The sequence below is a fragment of the Idiotropiscis lumnitzeri genome, chromosome 1 (assembly GCF_059441095.1).
Source record: "Idiotropiscis lumnitzeri isolate Australia: NSW breed Sydney's pygmy pipehorse chromosome 1, RoL_Ilum_1.0, whole genome shotgun sequence".
In the NCBI taxonomy this organism is placed as follows: Eukaryota; Metazoa; Chordata; class Actinopteri; order Syngnathiformes; family Syngnathidae; genus Idiotropiscis; species Idiotropiscis lumnitzeri.
In genome coordinates this window covers 42,024,341-42,044,928 of record NC_142391.1, presented here as the reverse complement: position 1 = coordinate 42,044,928, position 20,588 = coordinate 42,024,341, and the positions used below count along the sequence as shown (strand labels likewise).

Here is a 20,588-nt window from a genome sequence, read left to right as displayed (position 1 = left end):
GCAAGGACTTGATGGGTGCAGACACTAGAAGGGGACGCTCAAGAAGGGAGACACAGACAACTCATGAAACTCACGAAAAATATGTCACTTTGAGGGTAACCTGGTATCCTCCTAAAAAAGAAAAGGTTTTACTGTAATCCCTGTCTAAAGAAAAGTACTTTTACTTTTAGTAAGTAAAAAAATACAGTGGGTTAAGCATACCTCACATTTGGTCTTTAATTTCCTCTGAAATTGTAATAAGGAGTGGAATTCGTTGATGTAAAGAAATTGGGGATTGATACGTCTATGATAGCATTTGTACAAAATATATTTTGTAATGATCTGGAAAACCCTCATCAAGAGCTTTAAATTTTAATGTTTTACTAGCTTGCTCTTTGGTATGGTAACAAGAAAGCAGCACATTCAGAGAAAGGCTTTGATGGGAAAAACAATTTTAAATCTAACAATGAAAAAACTAAAAGGTAAGTAAAATTATAATGAATAATATCCATACATTGTGCTAACTCTATAACAACAACACCAGTTTGAAAATTTGTGAATTGGGATTTGGAGTTGATACTGGAAAATAGTTAACTGAAACCATTAATTGTTAATAAACAAAAATTGTAATAATAATAATAATAATAATAATAATAGTTGGAGTCAAACCTTGAATTGATCATTTGCAGACATGCTATAGTAATGGTGATGGTGTCAAAAATATTATGAAGGAGTCAAGTCAAGTGAAATTTATTTATACAGCCCTTTAATCACAGAAAAATCTCAAACGGCTTCACATGCCTACCGTTGACAAACATTATCGTCATAGGAAAAATGAAAAAAAACAAACTGAAAAACAAAAAAGAAACCTCCTTCCAGGTTGATCAGGAAGCAATGGATGTCAAGTGTGCAACGTTTAACAAATTATTTGATGCTATACAACATTAGTTATGATTATGTGAAAGTCCATTCAATCAGATGAAGCGTTGAAGGACGCCTTGGGTGAAGTGAGTCCTGGCCCAGTTGGTCAAAGCAGAAATTTTCATAGCAGGTCAACCTACGATCTTGTTCTTCCAATTGGGCCATCATTCAATTTATGTTTCGGGTTTTCCATAACGATAATAACCTCGCTGCACTGATATTAAGTGCAGAGGGCACACATTATCTCGCTCATCCTTGATCCAAAATGAAAAAAAAAGGATAGATGCATTTAATAGGATTTCATATAAAAAATTAGAATTCACTTGTAACACTACTGCATTATAAACCTAAAAATACAAATTACTACTTAATGACACTTTGCAAATACTGTGATCTTTATTTTACACTTTGTTGCTTATCAGTGAAAACGTGAAAACTCCTTTCCATGCATCCAAAAAGCACTCAAACCTCTCCGACTTGTGAGTCAAGTGCACAAGCAGGAAGAAGGTCCTCATTGGTAGACGTCAAGCTGAAATGCCAGATGGTTTGTGTGCATGTGTGTACATTTTGTGAGTGAGCAAGCGAGCATGAGAGAGAGAGAAAGAGAGTGTGTGGTTTGGCATTTCAGACAGAGATATCAGTGCAGAGGGTGAGAGGTGCACAGTGCACGTTCACAGAGGGCGGGGGCCGTCTAGCTCTTCTCAAACAGTGGCGACTTGTGGTTTTCCTGACTCAACCTGCACCCTGCCATGAGACAATATTAGGCGCGATGATGGGGGGATCTGGGGTCCCTGCGGCTCCGCCAGGTGTCTGGTCCTGGTTTCCTGGCTTGATAAGCGTGGCTGCTTCTGCCCTCCTCAGTAAAACTTACGCCTTTTGGAAATGCCAGAGCGGGGCTGAGGGCAGATGGCGCCCAATGCGGCCTCACCTCAATGAACCTCGGGGGAACGCATGCTTCTTATCAGCACCCATGCACCTGCACAGTCAACACAATAGGAGACCACTGATGTGTTTCTGAGGTTATAGTACAGTTGGTGGAAGACAAATGCAATGACAGAGTGGCAGGAACTGGTGCACTGTTTTCCAGGTAGCAAAGCTGATTGCACTTTAGCGTGCAAAACTGTTTTTGAGGAATTGGTCTGACTTTGACTAGTGTATCTGATTTTGAACTGATTTTTTTTTTTTCAAACTCCAAGTGGAGGTTAGCAAAGGTACTGCTAGATAAGAGATCAGCCAGCCAACTGCCTCGGCTAATCTATGGCCTCATCTTTTGCACCGAAACAGAGCACCTAGTGTGTGCAGAGAGATGAACGAATGTTATGATTGATTTTTGTAGTCAAAAGCACAGTTGATGGCGTCTGTTTGTTTAGAATAACGCTGAGGACAAACAAGTTGCTCCCTTTCAGCGGTTAAGTTGATCTATGCATGAGTTCCAGGATGTTGGCTGCTAAATGCCTCTATGCATGTGTGTGTTTTGTTCGTGTGTGCACGAGCATATATTTAAGTATGTGTGTGTGTGTTTTCTGTAATTGCGTAAACCAATGAGGACTGATAAGCCGAGTGGAGCCAGACAGCAGACACTTAAAAGATGTCTGCATTGATAATAAAGGGAGAGTTTTGTATGACCAACCTCACTCACATACACAGAATGAAACACTCATTGTTGTATCCTATTTATATCCCGTGCCTGAGTAGCTTGGGAACTGTATAGCAAAAACACAATTCAGGAAAGCCAGTACACAAATTGATCTTGTCGGTGCAGGGATGCCAGTAAAGCCTAAATTGGATTCCGATCTGTGAGATTTCATCACGACCCTGTTTATGAAGCAGTGAAGTACAAGTAGACACATTATTGTCGCAATTGTCAGCTCTACATTAAGCGTCATGTAAATCACCACAATGACATGGGACATTTGGAAATGCGAATGTCTGCAAATTGTCAGCTGCAGTTTGTGGTAGATCAAAGCATGGGATACGCACGTTTGAAGGGGGCTTATCTAGGGGGTCGGCAGCTGGAAGCAGCGATGATCTCAAGCACTGGTTGAAATTAATCCTCCACGGCACTGTTCTGCGCACACGTGGCCTTGAAAGACAGCAGAAAGGAGGTTAAATGCTAATTGATTGCAAGATGTCCAAGTGCATGAACTGTGATGTGTATATCCGCGCACAAGGACATCATCATCATCTAGTATTTGCGGGTGTGTCGTGGCCCTCACCCAATCCCTCCTACCTGTGTTTTCAAACTTGTAGATGAAGCCATCTGCACTTCTCTCTGGAGAACCAGAGCTCCCTTGCCTCCCTGTCCCTCCTTCATTGTCTGCTCCCGCTGTAATGGGAAAATTGTTCCGTCTTTCCGCTCTAGTTGGGATTGGCAGTGCTGATAACCAATGTAGTCACAATTAGATGTGAGAGTATCTTTAAGAGTCTATGCTGTCATTGGTGGACGACCCATGGGATTTACCGTTCCACTGAACTGCTTCCCATGAAACAACCTTCCTTGAAGGAAAAAGTCCTGTTTAGACTCAGCAACAACACATCCACGAGTGAAAAACAGACTTTAAGTGTAGCGCTGGGGGCAGGGGGGTGTGGTCTCCTCGAGCACATCGTAATTGCTACATTGTAACGAGGGCCTTAACATCATCATCACCACCTACTCGTCTACTTGTTTACGAGACCCCGTCTAAATTTGGAATAAACGTGAATAACAAGTCCAAAGTGTTGCACCAAGGCAATATGAGAAGTCCAGTAAGAGACGATGAGAAGATGAAAAACTTCAAGGGATGCTTGATTGGTTACAGATTAAAAAAGGTCTCAACACTGAAATGGCGGTGGTGCAAGTCCACAGGTTAAGAGGACGCAAATATATGACTTATAGTGGAGCTTGAAGAGCATACTATGCCACTGGTCGTTTGTACTCCGACAACTGATGAGTGCCGTGGTGGGTTTATTCCTGTACCTTTCATGTTGTTCTCATCTGAACCTGTTTGCCGACTGTTAAGACAACACAAAAGTTCTTTGTTCATTGGGTATGATGAGCATATCATTATCTCAGCAGTCATCACTGTCTACCCTGAGATGGGCACGGATGAGGGAAATATCATGCTGTGCTGCAGCCCCTCAACTAATTACTGTTGAAAGGTCCAATATGACTTGCGGGTACGCAGGCATTGAGCTTGGAAGTAGACACAAATATGAAGGTGTGGAGGGGACTGGGGGTATTGTTTATGAGTTAAGTGAAGTGGACCATCACAGAGAGAGTCATGCAAAGGCCAAGTAAGTGATGCAGGGAACGATTAGACCAGAGCAAAAGGGGGATGGCGGAGGGTGAGGCAAAGGCAGCATTCTTGAGGAGGACTCAGTACCCCTTTCAGTAACAGGACACTCATGTTTTTACAAGGACACTGTCAATGAAGAAAGGCGATAAGGCTATTTGAAGCACATTGCCTTTTGAAATCTGTTTTTCTTCAGTAAGGATAAATATCAGTTGCCTCTTGCTTTCAACCAAATGTCAGCCCCTGTGCAAAGCATCATGAGAGAGTAAAAACAGTCCCTAATGAAGAATACTTCATACACCTGTGTTTCAATCCTAAAGACCAGACTATTTGGGGTCAGACATGAATCTCGCGTCGGCCCAACTTAGTCTCCAGGTCTCCCTTGAGCTCAGATAAAGGCTGTTCTAAGCCCAGTGCCAGGTGAATCAGCAGTGCTCTGTTCAGCGCTCTGTGCTGAATAGGCTATAAATGAACCCATATGGTTGATTTGCTGTTCAGGGAGGTAATAGGGGAGCAATTCCCTGACAGCTAAGCTCCCGAGCCTCAGCCCAAGACTTCACAAAAAAACAGAGACCACCAAAGAGGAACTCATAATATGAAACCTAAACTACACTTCCATTGCAATGTGCTCAAAAGCCTTCCCTTCATGGGTGATGGTTAAAAACAACGATGTTTGACCCCTCCTGATGACAGAACCTGCAAAAATTGACAATGTTACAGTACTCTGTTATGCTAGCGTGCAATCGTCCTCCAACTTTTAGGGGGATTTTCAGGAGTCTTACTTTATCAAACTTTTAAGCAATTGTGTATTTTTACTCCAGCCATCTGACAATACTCAGCCAATTAAAAATTATAGCGAGAGAATATTTGTAAGTGGAGCAAGTGAGTAGGTAAGGTATGTCGCACAAAGGAAGGTTCAGGGTAAATAGTTCATGTCTTAACTTCAATAAAAATTGACAAACAGGAGGTAACAGCCACGCACCGAGTGGCCAATCTGGAGCATTCCCAGTTGGCCGTGCTGCTAGGGGCCACCTTTCCACCCGTGGGTTTGTTTTGAAATCAGCAAACAAAGTACCTTCAGTAGACCTAGATGTGATATTGACTTCTTGTTGCAAAGACATTTCCAGAAGGCCATTATAATATATAGAGCACTGGCTGCACTGTCACCAAATGTTTCAATAATTTAATGCACTACAAACAGCTAAAAATATATTCTATTGTTGTTTCTATCCATTAAATCTCTGTCCTGCTTGATTCACGTGGTCCTACAGCCTATTTCAGTTGACTTCGGGTAACAGAGGTCGTACACCCTAAACCGGTCATCAGTCAATCGCACATATTGTTTATACAGTATGTGAAACTTTGTACCAGGTACTTTTGGATGCTTTGTTGAATTTCAAACTTTATTCAAACATACAATTTACATTCCTCAATTCTCAGTTGCTAAAACAAAAAACCCAATCATCTGAACCAAATGCTCATTGTCTTGAATCCATTTAGGGCCATATTCTTTGAGTCGCACTTTTTTCTTCTTTTTTTCTATATGCCTGTCTGGCACTTGCATGTTGTGCCGATTCTTGCATTTAAACTTCTACTATTATGTCCAAACGTCTGACACATCCACCATGAGTAACTTTGTGCACAACCACCACATAAACATGATCAGTGAAGTCTAAAGGTGGCGCTAATTTCCGGATCGTGGAGTTCTCATTAGACATGATTTCACATGACATGAAGCAGAATCTGAGGGACTCTGAGGTGGGCTCTCCTCTCTCTAGACTTGTTGTCACCGGGGTGGTTAAAAAGCTCCTTTGTGGATAGATGGACGAGATTCGCCCAGAGTGCCTAAAGACTCCTCTACAATATCAAGTGGAGCATACAGTGCCTCTGGATTTGCAGTCTGGGGTGGTGGTCCCTCTTTTTAAAAAAGGGGACTGTGGGTGTGTTCCAACTACGGACGGATCATACTCCTCAGCTCCTGTTCTATTCAGGGAAGCTGGAGAGGAGGGCCTGTCGGTAAGTTGAATCTCAGATTCAGGAGGAGCCGTCTGGTTTTCATCCCGACCGTGGAACAGTGGAGCAGCTCTCCACTCTTAACAGGGTCCTCAAGGGATCATGGGAGTTCATCCAACCAAACATCGTGTGTTTTCTGGACTTCAGATCTCAAATTGTCATTGTGTCTTTGTCGGATTTGACTTTCTGAAAAGGCCCAATGACCTCTACTCTTTCCTTACTCTTCATCTTTATATTTTCTGGCATCGTGGATGTCATGTAGCACCATTCTGCATCTCACAAGTCACTGCGCCATGAGATAGTTTCCTGTATTGTGTTGTATGTTAGTAATCTCGACAATTACACCACACACTATGAGACTTTTTTTCCCTCGTTGGTTGGGGTCTATTCATATTTATAAAAAAAAAATAATTAAAAAAAAAAATCTATGTTCTTGGAACAATGTGTGTGCACCTGGCTTTAGGTGTAAATCACTAAGAAATATTGTTGGCATACTATAGAATTCTATATTTCATTATGTTACTTTACAGTCAGCATGCATTTTTATTAGGATGTTGTAGCCATCAAAACATTTTTTGCTGAATTGGACCTCTCAAAAATGCTCATAAACTGAGGTGTCCTTGGCTGAGGATGTTGACCAATTGAAGTCATCACATTGACACACTGATATTGACAAAGAGCATGCGCCCCAAAAAAATAAATAAACTGCTGCTAAATTTCATGAAAGCAACCTCCCATGCAGCTCCATTAGCTTAATTTCAACAGTCTCAAACTTGGGTTTTAAACTGGACAGTGGTTTTAAATTCGATCGGCAAATCCCTGCTGTTGTTCGATCCATCTTTTTTCATATTAGGCAGCTGGCTAAAGTGAAGCCCTTTCTTTCCCAGCAGCACTTAGAAACAGTAATCCATGCATTTGTTACATCTAGGTTAGATTACTGCAATGCACTTTACTTTGGAGTCAGCCAGTCCTCCCTCAAGCGCCTCCAACGGGCACCAAATGCTGCTGCTCATCTTTTGACTGAAGCTCAGAAGACGGATCACAAAACCCCAATCTTGGCCTCTCTTCACTGGCTCCAAATGCCCTTTAGAGTATGCTTTAAGATACTTCTGTTCGTCTTCAAATCTTTAATTGGCCTCGCCCCAGCATACCTCTCTGAGCTCCTCCACTCCTACGCAACTGCCTGCTGCCTCAGGACTGTGGACCAAATGCTGCTGGAGGTGCTGAGGACTAAGCGCAGCCTCAGTGGGGATTGTGCCTTTTCTGTTGCCGGTCCTTCCCTATGGAATGAGCTTCCATTAAATGTTAGGCAAGCCCCCTCTCTGTCCACTTTTAAAACTCTTTTGAAGATAAATTTTTATTCTTTTGCTTTCGACTCAACATGAGACTGTCATTGTTTTGCTGTTCTTCTTGTATCTATTGTTAGTGTGTGTTGTGTTTTAATTTGTGTTCTAATTTCCTGATAATATATATTAATTTTATTTATTAATTGATTACACCATATGGAAAGCGCTTCGTTACAATTTCAGCTGTTGTGAAATGCGCAATATAAATAAAGTTGTATTGTATTGTATTCTTTTGGAAAATTTCACCGTTAGATAAATGACATGGCATGATAGATTATGTTGATATTCTGAAGATGGGATAGTTCTGCAATATACAGTCTGTGTCTATCCAAACGAATCAGCGAATGTGATATTAAAAAGGAAACGAGAAGTACAGCACAGTGAGTTAACACTGCATCACAAATTAATTCGACAAACTTAGTATAGGAAAGTTTCACATTCCCAAGGTCACAAACTATAAACCTTTGTTCAGTTTAAACTCAAATAGTAGCAAATTTGACTGGTTCCACTCTGTGGGGTCCAGACCTGTTGGCACCGCATCCCCACCTTTAGCCTCAGATCATTCCACAGCACACTCTGTTTGCACAGCTTGCTTTCCAACAATGATACCAATACAATACTTTATCTACGTGCAGAACAAACTATCACAATTTGTATATTGTGGACTGGGAGCAGCCAGTTCATCAAAGTAGCTCAGCAATGCTTATTGCTGGATTTCAGATAAGATCTGTACACTTAAGTGACACCATTATGATCCAAATTTGTGGGGCATTGAGTGAGTGAAAAAAAAAGCCATTTTATAATAAGGAATTTTATGAAATGCAGTCTAAATCTTGTCTCAAATATTTGGTTTAATTCAGTTCTATCAGTATGTTGCATATACACCCACATTCTATTTGAAAACATTAGGAGGTATGACAAATTCCAAGTTGACCGCCAATACAAAACAGACCAACTGTCGATTGAAAGCAAGTCTCCTTGTATACGACTGGAAATCACTGGCGGGAAGTAATGGACAAAATTGGATTTTAGAATTTTCAGGCATCTGTACTGTCCTTGAGAATCTATTATGACTACTTTAAGTCGCCATAAAAAAAAAGACCTATACTTTCTACTCCACCAAAACTAAAATTGAGTGTAAACTACAAATGTGGATCATTCAAGATCACAATAAAAAACAAAACATTTTAGGATGACAAATGTGCAAATGTGGAATAAGGACCAAGTAAGACATACAAAGTCAATTTACATTTACATTTCAAGTGATGCATATTGTGACTTTTGCATTCACTGATCACATGAAAACTAAGCAATACCACAAACGTCTAAACAAGGCCGCGCCAATAAAGACGTCACCGAGAATAAATGGATCATACCAGTATTAAACATTTCATTTTGTTTAGTTGCTTTGGGCTGACTGTCATAGTGACCATAAAGTCAAAGTAATGCTTTTATTTGGAAAGCTGACCGCCCATGTGGACGGGGCTACGAGTGGGATATTGTAAATAATTAGTAACTTTAAACAATAAAAAAAAGAAACAATCAAAAACACAAATAAATCAGTGTTACCTGAGCAGAGAGTGATTGAGAGCACCCCGATAACTGTGTAGCCACGTGGCTCCATTCAGCAAGACACTTGTCGGCGTGCTCTCAATGGACCTCATTTACGTACGCACCAATTTATGCACAAAACGTGCGTACGCATTAAGAAGTAATCCTTTAAGCACGAGGATATTTATGATTGAGTTTTGGACTAAATAAGGCAGCAACACCTTTTTGGTGTTGAGTAACCTTGCACAGCAGCTGCCGCTGTTGATTTGTTCACGCACTGGTTATATATATATATATATATAGATATATATATGTAAATGTCCTCCCTTCCGTCATTGTCCCTCCGTCTTTATACCGTAAATTAATCATTTTTATTTTTTCATATTTTTTAATTAATCATTCTCCATCCCCGTCCTTGCATTCTTAAAAAAACAAAACGACAACGTGGGATAGAGGCAAACGACTGAGGTTTCCTAATTCCTGCTTGAGCTTCCAGTGTTGTAGGCATTCAACACAGCCAGCTTTCTTTATACCAGCTGGGATGTATCTTGTGAGTGCATTGAATTGTTTACAACTGTGTCAAGTGTCAACCAAGATAGCTTTTCACTGCCAACACAGCCAACGTAGGTCACCAGACTGGCTGGCTATGTGTCAACTTTTTTTCACGGAGGACGAGTGCTCCTCCTCTTGTCAGCTTGAAGCAAAGTGAAGTTAAAATGTGATTTGATTGTATGTATGTATGTATTGTCGACTTTTCTAATTGTTTACTTTAACTTTGTTCAAATTGAAAAAAAACTGCACTTTCCACATTTTTTTCACCTTTTTCTTGAAAAAAAAAAAAGGGCCAAGGTTTTCACTAGTATCTTATCTTTGCTGAAAAAAATATCGAGCTGTGAATTTTTGTCCTGAGCATGTGGTATTCCTGCTTAGTGACAGAAATTCAACGAAAGAACAGAACAAAACTAAGTCTAGAGCACACGTGTCAAACTCAAGGCCCGGGGGCCAGATCTGGCCCGCAACCTCATTTTATGTGGCCCGCAAAGGGCAAATCGTCTGCATCAACTTCCTGTTTCTAGCATATTTTCTTCACTTTTTAACAACACTGAGATATGAGATATTGCCATTTATTTGTTACCAATCCTCCCCTTTTAAAATAAATTTAAAAATTGTTGAACAATTACTTACTAGCTTCTGATTTCAAAACTGGCTTTCCAATCAATTTATATGGGTTCACAGTCATACCGGCCCTCTGAGGGAAACCACAACTACGATGTGGCCCGTCCACAAAAATGAGTTTGACACCCCTGGTCTAGAGCGACTAACCTCGTAAGGATATCTTGACAACCTCTGACAAGCCAGTGGCTCCCGTTATCACTGCAAGATTAGCTCAATTTAATATTTGATCACTAGTTAACAAAGTGAGTCGACTGGTTAGCACAATGGCTTTCCATGTGCTGAGGTCATGGGTTTGATTCCCGGCTCCGGCCTTCCTATGTGGATTTTACATGTTCTCCCCGTGCCTGCGTAGGTTTTCTCCGGGTATTGCGGTTTCTTCCCACGTTCCAAAAATATACAAGGCAGGTCGATTGAACACTCTAAATTGCCCTTAGGTATGAGTGTGAGCGCGGATGAGTTGTTCATCTATGTTTGCCCTGCAATTGGCTGTCAACCGGTTCCGGGTTTTATATATTTATCATTAATGCCCTTCGATACTTTTGTTTGTTCACCTATTGGATGGCGATGCGCATGTCAGGTTGCATTTAATTTGTCAGATAAAAGCATACAAATCAATATGTGTGTAAAACTTATCACACCTCTTTTTGATGCGCATATTGTATGGGCCATTATCACAATGTTTATGTTTTTTCAATAACTTGTCCAGCCCCAGTAGGTAGGTAGGTACTGTAGGTAGATTAATATATACATGCAGTAGATGTCAGAGATGTTTTCTTGGATATTTTAGAATAAATGCAGCATGTTTTTTTTTTCCTGCGCAGTCGCAGAGACATAATTAAATGATTTCATTTCACAATGCTTTTAATTATATGTTCTAATCTTAACCACAATGGCACACAATTTTCCTTCCCGTAAATGAAATGAGCTCTCCAAGATAATTTCAAAACAAATAAAATGGTCTTTGAGATAAGCCCCCAATGCAAACCCTGTCAGAGTGACAGGTGGAATGTGAGTGAAACTAAAGTAATTTCATACCCATTTAATTTTGTAATCGACATGATGTTCTTATAACCCATCACTTGTAGGTAACTGCCTGACAAAAATATACTTTCAAACTCATTATCTCCAAAACAGTTATGCTGGAGCAAGAGTCAATGTGAGGAACCTAAAAGATCATGTGTATGCAACAATTCGTTAATGAGTGTGTGTTGGTGTATGCGTGGGGGTGCGTGTGTGTGTGTGTTTGGGTATCTCGATATCTACCCTTGCATCCTCCCACTGCCAGGTGCTCTAACTGAGAGGCTTTTGTTATATAAATGTGAGGTAAACCTCAAGTAGGAAATGAAATATTTAAAGAGCAGGCAGCATGCTTTTGAAAATAATGGTGATTGTAGCAGTGGGTGAAAGCTGCAGTCAGAGGGGTGCCTATGAAGAGGTGGTTTTCGGCATTGAGAGCCTACTCTTGCCACTGTAGAGTCAATTCACACATTGTCTCTCCTTCACAACAATGAACAGAACAGCCTCTCAACTATATCTGTGTGCTTTTGAAGTTGTTAACTACAAGCTCCTTGTTATTATCTATTTTCCCTTTGTTTGGTGCTAAGCACTCCTTCCTAAAGTTTTGCTCTGCACATCCCAGAAATCAGTCAGCAGGGCTAATACTCAGATTTGATTATTATTAGGATTTTTTTTTCAGATTATGAAGTCAGGATTTCAATTGGCACTGCATTGTGCGCTCACACTAATTTGTGTGCGTGTGTTTTTGAAAGTTGGAACGTGACTTCCTGTGCAGGAAAGAGAAGCAAATAAATCAGGTTGAAAAGCAAGATATTTGACTTGAAATTCACCTAACAAAACCAAATCACAAAGAGTATGAAACGCAATCATCCTCACTTTTCTACATCATAAAGTGAGGAGCCAGCCCTGTACCGCCCCTGCAAACTAAACACATGCCCACTTTCTCGAAGCAAATCTGAGAACGAGGCACCGGTCTCTCCGGCTGGAACTCTACTACTAATTACTACAAATTCTTCCTCCTCCGTGCACTTACCTGCAGGTGTGTTTGATAAAGGCAAGATCCAAGCGGCCTCCCCTCCCTGGCTGGTCGCTCTTTCAAATTTTTTCTCAGTAAACACACCCACTTTCTCTGAGCAGACAACAGGACGCCTGACAAGCATATCCAGGAAAGAGGCACTATGAGCAGCCAGCACGGCCTAGGCACCAGCCTCCCCGGTGACAGACCATTCAGCAGCTGTTTGTCTGTGATTGTCAATTCTCAGAGGACTGCCTGGTAAAGCTTGGCCAATACCAAAGAGGATTGACCTGGACGTTAAACCTTAAAACTGGTGAAATTACCACGATCAAACCTAACGGAGATACCAGTGTTGTAAATAAAATCAAACCGCTAGCTACATGACATAATATTAGCAATTATGACCTAACATTTGAATCGTTGTCAATTACAATATGTCAGATGTATTTTCTTGTATAAAAACTAAACTTACTCCATTACCATGTATCTGGATGAATAGCACATTAATGCATTAACAGCAAAAGGCTCCACAATATATATGCTTTATGTACGTTTTTGTGGGCCGTGCACATAGCAGCCGGCTATAAGACATCATGAAAGAGGCAAGGCAGCCACACAGGGAGAGGTGGGGTTTCAGTGACGCAGGCGTCTTAATTTGAAAAAATAGTCACCAAAATCACTCATATTTCATAAGAAATTAGATTTGCATTGCACTTACAGGGGTGCGCATAAGAGGTGCGCAAGTGCGCGTGCGCACTGAAAACAGTCACATGCGGGCACATTTTAGGACTGATGTCTGGATGTTTTACATGCAAACCTATTATATAAGTGCTGACGTTAACATCAATGAAGCGTCTTTTTCAGCAGCCACTGGTGTACTTCCTCGAGCTGTGGCCATCTAAGATTTCTTTTTTTTTTTTTTTTTTTGCCAGTCCCTAAGAAGTTTCACATTCACCCCAAATTTAATCTTTGCTGCTCGATTACGGTTTTCAGCTGCAAATTTCAGTACTTGCAGCTCTGTAGGCGGCAGAATAGGATTCTTTTGCGGGGCATTTCTGTCAGTCTCAGTTTTGACAATCTCAATTCTCAGTTACAGTTAACTTATTTTCTATTTTCACTTATTTCTTTTAAATTTTTTTTTTAATTTTGGTAGTTTTAGTCCTCCATTATTATGCATACAAACCTGATTAAACACCCCAGATGGAGACGTGGTGGCCAAGCAAAATAGTTGTTCGCCATGTCCAACCATCGACATCGCACTCAAGTCAAAATCAAGCAAGTAAAATATGAATGGACAATGATGAATAAGATAAGTAGTCCTGAGACGGCTGGTCAATGCTAATTTATGCACTGCAAAAAAGTATTTGTTCACTACACTTAAATTGTATGAACATGTCCACAAAATTGCTTTGGGGGAGTAACTAACGCAAACATAACAAAGCACTGGTGGAAGAGCAACTGCTCATTACACTACATTACAATGTACACCAGTTACTTTTTAAAATGTTTTAACAGGTTAAAAAAAAATCAATAATTTTCAATATGACCACTATGAAATACTTAATTATCAATATTGTCGGATATGAAATACTTAAATCATGAAATATTTTTCAGCCATATTGCTCAGCCCACCAAGCAAATTGTATTTAAAAATCAGTTTATTCAATCTTCATTGATCAGTTTATTTGACTTTTTCCTAGTTCAGTTGACTTCTTTGAATCTTAAAGGTACATTGTGTGTAATTAAGTGCCATCTAGTGGTCATTTCAACAAGCTAAACGGTGCCTCAGAGAGACCTCACTTCTCAGGCCGACCACTAATTTCTTGAGGTGACAGCAAAATGTCATCGCCAATGACTTCTTGTCTTCCCTCAAGTAAGTGCATTGCATTTGTTGCACATGCTGTAGTCATTGATCCAGCAAATTTGTGATCAGTTGATTGTCTCCTTTGGGTCTTTGTAGCAGAAAGATGGCAGCGACACATGGCAGCATCCTGTATAGTGAAGCGTCACCAATGTAATCCATCCATTATCTATACCGCTTCTCCTTATTAGGGTCGTGGGTGTGCTGGAAACTATCGCAGCCATCTTTGGGCAGTAGGCACGGTACACTCCACACAGGTTGCCAGCCAATTGCTCACCTTGTAATATAATTACTGACCTGGAATTATATTTAAAAATATATATATGTTGATGTGACAGAGCATATTTTTGCATATTATTGAAAATAATTGTGGGTTTTTAAAATGAATGAACTTTGAAAAACCTAAACATTGTTCACACTGTCCCTTTAAGATTAAGTATTATGTTTAAATATATTTACCAAAATTCAACCTTTCTTTTCTGTGGTTCATTATTTTTAAGAGTAAAAAAAAAAGAAATATATATTTTTTTTAAATATATATCACTATCAACCAATATGAAATACTTAATATAGTGATATACTTTTCAGTCGTATAGTCCTGCCCTAATAGTAATGGAAATAAAGTTCTAGTTGGCACCGAGTCCTTTCGTGCTCAAGCTTGGATGTGTATGTACTTCATCTGCAATAACAATTTGGGCCTCATTTTTGTAGGGAAGCATTTATTTTCTTGTGCCTGGAATATTAGCATGCATTAAAACATTGCTCCGACAAGTGCACTTAACACGAGTAGCATCTGTAGATATTGCGTCTATCTCAAAAGCTTGAAGCAGTGGGTAAATTAGAGTCTGGTGTGAATCGATAAACACTGTCAAACACCTCGGGGGGTCTACCAATTTTCCCGCAAACCACTCCACCCCCTGGGCAGAGAGAAACAATGGCAGGGCATCAATACCTGCAATTGGGAGAAGGTGGAACAGGAGAGACGGCAACCAAAATCACACAAGTGGGTCAGCTCTCCTCTAGACAGTAAATGGGTGCGCAATTGTTTGCATCAATTGAGACCTGTGGGAGATGGAGGACACGATAGGGAAAGGGTGCCATTAGGAGTGTATTGGTATAGACGGTGGGTGCTTGGGAGGAGAATGGGGTGTGGAGGTTTTTAAAGCAAGAAGTGATGGGGGGTATAGGTGTTTTCAATTACCCGCAAATTCAGAGCAATTTCCTCTTCTTTCTGACCACACCGCCAACCGAGAGGCTGATGGGAGGCCTGAACAAAGAGCCATGGAGATCGCAATTGTTTGACTGTGGGTTGGTGCAGAGGAGCAGGAGGGGGCTGGTTTTCATCCATCTGCCTTGTTCAACCTTCCTCTGTCACCTTGCAGCGAGGAGTCCCTTTTTTTATTCATTTCTTTGCCGCAAACGTGAACATTCTTTTTAACAGGCCACTTGCTCTGAGTCTGATGGGTTGTTATGCAAGTTTTAGATGATAGACACACATGTCAGTGTTTAGGTACCACTTAAAAATAAGGTTGGAGTGGTAGAAATTCTGATTAGATGCTCCACAATGCAGATGGAAATTATTAAATAATATAAGTAAATAAGTTATGCCTACACAATGTGTGTTGGTGGCTAAAATGTTCTGTCATTGGCATGGCATTCTTGTGGACTGCCTTTTTAATTCATGAAAATCACACGAACCTTCGCAAGTGAAAGCTTATAGTGTAATGGTGCAAATGTTGCAAATGTTTCTAACCGATACCAAAAGTTATTTTTCATCACAAATTGTTTTAAGTGTCCCTTTCGCATTTGCAAATGATCCTTAATCATTTGTAAGCCATATTATTATTCATAATCAGATTTGTAAAATTGGTAGACTTGTAGTTGAATGTCTTAAAATATTTATAACACATACATCGAACTTATGTATTGACCTATTTATAGAAGTCACCCCCTAAAAATTCTTTGACATAATCTGTTCTATCTCAGCCTTTCCTAGTCTAAACGCTGCATTTCGATTAAAATTGTGATGCTGGAATCCATCCATCCATTATCTATACCACTTCTCCTCACTAGGGTCGATCGTAAAAATTTTCCAACCAAAGCCCTCAACGCCAGGAACTATCAAGTAAATTGCAAAATACAGCTTGCACACTCCTCTGTCGCCAGTAAAACCGTGTGATTTCTCCTAGTCAACTCGTTAAGATAATGTCATGTTAAAGGTGGCAACAAATTATATACAGTTTGGGGATAATATGAACAAAAACTGTTGAAATTTTCTTCAGCAATTGGATATGGTAAGAATAGTGAATTCCTTGTTACTTGCATTAGTCCTCGAAGCCTTGCACACAGGGGTGTAATTTTTCTACTCCCCTTGTAATTGCATCAAGTAAAAGACAATTTTGCGTTTGTTGAATGATGCTAAAAAGTGAAACATTGGATTGTGACAGTCATCTGGAGAACCACATATTTCTAATGCGGTAATTGAGTCAAAAAGTGTTTCCATTGCAAATGCTTGTCAGGAAAAAAATAACACTAGGGGGAAAAAAGGCCTTTAAATGCACTTAATTTGAACATGAGCATTAGTTGCACGTTATTCAAATGTGGTAAACCAAACCAACGTAGTATATTATTTCATTTTCAAGGCGTATAGAAGAAAATGACATGAGTTTACCACCTTTTAATTAAGTGCAACCAGTGCATGTAAATTCTTCACATTCTTTTCAGTGTGGCACGTGTTTCTCTTAATCTCACACCTTCAAAATCTACACATCAGAAGCCTCTCCACAAAAGAAAGGGAAGTCACCTCCTTCGCGATCTTGCATATGTTGCAACAAGAACAGAGGACAGATAGGAACCGCTATCAGCCATGTCACTTCCCTTGTTCCCCTGGCAAGGAGAACAAACACACACAGACATAAATATTGGTACACTTTGACAATTCACAAACTACAATTTTCTGCAAAAATGGAGCTGGTCTCCTTTTATAAGTTTAACAGATTTCAGTCTAAGAGAAAACCTTCTAATAGATTCTCAGTGAGGTGTGTTTGTGGGAACTCAAATCGGTAAAGCTAAACACACAGTTTCCACTTCTTAATGCTTTTTCACTGCCAAAACCAAGTGCTATGAGCTGCTTTCTTATCTGTAATTTTTCCAATATGACTAGATCTCCTATGATGCCAAAGAGAAATTTGTCGGAAAGTAACCAAACGAGACCCTCATTCTCCTCCATCATTAGTGTTTGTCCGTGTGTGTCTTGAAGCGTCATAGTTTTTCCAATTTCCAGCTGGTGTTAATTCAACACCTAGGGTAGAGCTGGGCGATATGGAAAAAAAAGCTTTTGTCACAATATAGGCCATTTTATATCACAATAATGATATACTACGATATATTTTCAGTAAGAAATGTATTATAAAAAACTTGTGATTGTTTAGAAAATGGGCTGGGGCTGACCGGCCTCACCGCTGCCTCGCTCGGACGGCATGAGAAATGCTGCGCTTGTGGGTAGCTGTCACAGATTCATGAGGCATCCCACCTCCGACTCAATGGGAGGGTGAGGAGGGTACGCCTACGCGGGGGCATCTCACCACGCTGTTGCGAGAGCATCATGGACATCCATTCAGCGCCTGGTGGCTTTGCAGATGTTGAGTCTTTGGGCCACTTTCAAATTTAAATGGCAGCACAACAGAGAAGAGTATGGACACAAAACAATTCACATTACATCCTCAAGTCTATTTCCTGTAGGCCTAATGGTTTGTGCAACTCACTATTCACAAACTAGTTGGTGAGGCTGTGTCTTCCTGATTAAGGAAAAGTGTGACAATAGATAGACGATAGAGATAATGCAGACAGTAACTTTTCACCGAACACTTCAATGCAATCAAATTCCTTCAAGGACAGTTGGCTTTTCATATCATATTATGTTGCATTTCGTAGTACAGGCATGTTGGTTGTCAAGTAGCTGACAGTTTCGGGCAGTGCCGAGGACTAAGCGCAGCCTCAGGGGGGATCGTGCCTTTTCTGTCGCTGGTCCTTCCCAATGGAATGAGTTTCTATTAAATGTGAGGCAAGCCCCCTCACTGACCACTTTTAAAACTCGTTTGAAGAGACATTTTTATTCTTTAGCTTTCGGCCCAACATGCGTCTGTCGCTGTTCTGCTGTTCTTCTGGTATCTATTGTATATGTGTTTTCATTTGTGTTCTAATTTCCCGCTAATTTACATGACACCATATGGCAAGCGCTTTGTTACAGCTCCAGCTGTTGTGAAATGCACTAGATAAATTAAGGTGTATTGTATTGTGTTGTTTATGACGCTCATTTGATTGAACGAAGTCTGCTGCGTCACTCACCTGTCCAAAGAAAAGTCACATGCAGCTAATCTATCTATGAACCCGATTGCCGGTATATCCTCAGCGATCAAGTGACGTCACACTTAATACCACAACTATTGGCCAATCCTTTTTAAACAATCCATCCATCCATTATCTGCTCCACTTCTCCTAACTTGGGTTGCGGGGGGCGCTGGAGCCTATTCCAGCTGTCTTCGGGCAGTAGGCGGAGTACACCTTGAACTCGTTGACAGCCAATCACAGGGCACACAGAGACGAACAACCATCCACGGTCACACTCACACCTCGGGGCAATTTAGAGTCCAATCAACCTGCCATGCATGTTTTTGGAATGTGGGATGAAGCCGGAGTACCCGGAGGAAACCCACGCAGGCACGGGGAGAACATGCAAACTCCACACAGGAAGGCCAGAGCCAGAACCGAACCTTGTACCTCTGCACTGTGAAGATTTTAAACAATCTGAAAAAGAACACTGAAATGGAAACCAAGATATGAGGCGCATTTCTTCCCCTCCAGTACCATCATGTGAGAATTTTGCCTACCTTTGGGAAGTTTGATTACGTCTTAAATGCGAGCAGGAAAATGATGTTGAAAAGTATTGGCTTGACTCTAACCTGGAAACGTCTATCTTTACGTAAGGGTGTGATTTCAATTTTAATTAGACCCCCATCATGGTCGAATCCCTATTTTTACAATGTATCAGTGTAATGTCCGAGATTACACATTTTTATTACTGAGTGGTTTTAATGCAACACTGACATTCTGTGGAACTTGTGCTGTTTTCGAAAAACAAAGCAGTTCTATAAGCAAATAATTAGTGTAACAACCAAGCTTGTTGTTCTCCTGAAAGGAATTGAAAAAAAGTCACAAATATGAGGATGTGTGTGCGTGCACACGCAGGGTGTGGGGATGGGCTTCTTTCTGGATGGTTAGTCTTGTCTTCATGCACACTCACATGTATGCCGCACCAGATGGCCACAGAACACATAGCCGCGAATGGCACCACTTGATCATGTCTGGTTTGTGCTCTAAATCCGGATATTAACAATGAACACATGTCATACATATAGTTTTGACTGATCCCCGTGTGACTCATAAAGCCATTTTATAAAAAGAGAGGAAACACTCAGAGGACCTTGAAGATTTAGCCGTGCGTGCCTGATTGATGGTCAACGGGAGAGATCTCGCAGGCATTATCCTCAATTTATGAAAGCTCTCATGTTTGATGGTACATCTTGTTTGTTTATTAACACATCACATTGCCGCTGTCCATGTGGGGACTTTTAATTGGTGTGCCTAGGAAAGCTGCTTTCATTTTGAACATCTCTGGAAACAAGTGGTTTTGAACTCTGATGAGAGTGAGCACACACACCACCACCACATTACTCTTCTTTGCTGTGGACATTTGTGATTATTTCTTAAAGTAGAAAAGATGCACACACATCCATGATAATAATAATAATAATAATAATAATAATAATAATGAGAAGAAGACTAAACATAATAAGAATAAAAAATTTATAATAATTATTATTATTATGTGGTTGTAATAATAATATTAATAATTATTGTTATTAATAATAATAATAATAATATTGGTAGTAGTAGTAGTAATAGTAGTAGTAGTGGTGGTAGTATTATAAACAGGGTTCTAAATGTTTTTTTTAATAGCAGCCAATGTGGTTGGTGACTATAAAGTTCCTAAGCATCTAATCAGATTTTCCACCAGCCATTTCTTGTTAAATGCTGTTTTTATTTACCTCTACATTTCTGCCGCTGGTTTTATTCTAGACTGTAGAATGAACTAAAGGTATTCCCGCTGCCAACGGCCGTATTAAACATCATTATCTAGTATTAAGGAGCCGTATTTTGGAGTCACTGCAAGTGTTACAAATTATCGAGAACAAAAGGCTTGGGCTTTGTTTGAATGATTTCAGTTTGTTGTTTCAGTTCGGGTTTCAAACTACTCTCGATTTTTATTCATTTTAGGGTGTCCAAAAAATAGTGGCTCGCAGCTTAGACTAAAATCATATTTGACATGGCCTGTGTCATTTGATTGCATTGTACTATGCTACTTGCCTTCTACCGTG

The 20,588-nt window shown here is 40.3% G+C and overlaps 1 long non-coding RNA gene across 1 annotated transcript; it reads right to left on the bottom strand.

The window, feature by feature from the left end:
* Window positions 1-882: 882 nt before the first annotated feature.
* LOC148344677 (uncharacterized) lies at window positions 883-12,424 on the bottom strand. The gene is made up of 4 exons (XR_015846139.1): window positions 12,309-12,424; window positions 3,131-3,226; window positions 2,881-2,983; window positions 883-1,876 (listed from the first exon to the last, which is right to left on the bottom strand). It is a non-coding gene; the product is annotated as an uncharacterized LOC148344677 (long non-coding RNA).
* Between the last annotated feature and the right edge of the window lie 8,164 nt (window positions 12,425-20,588).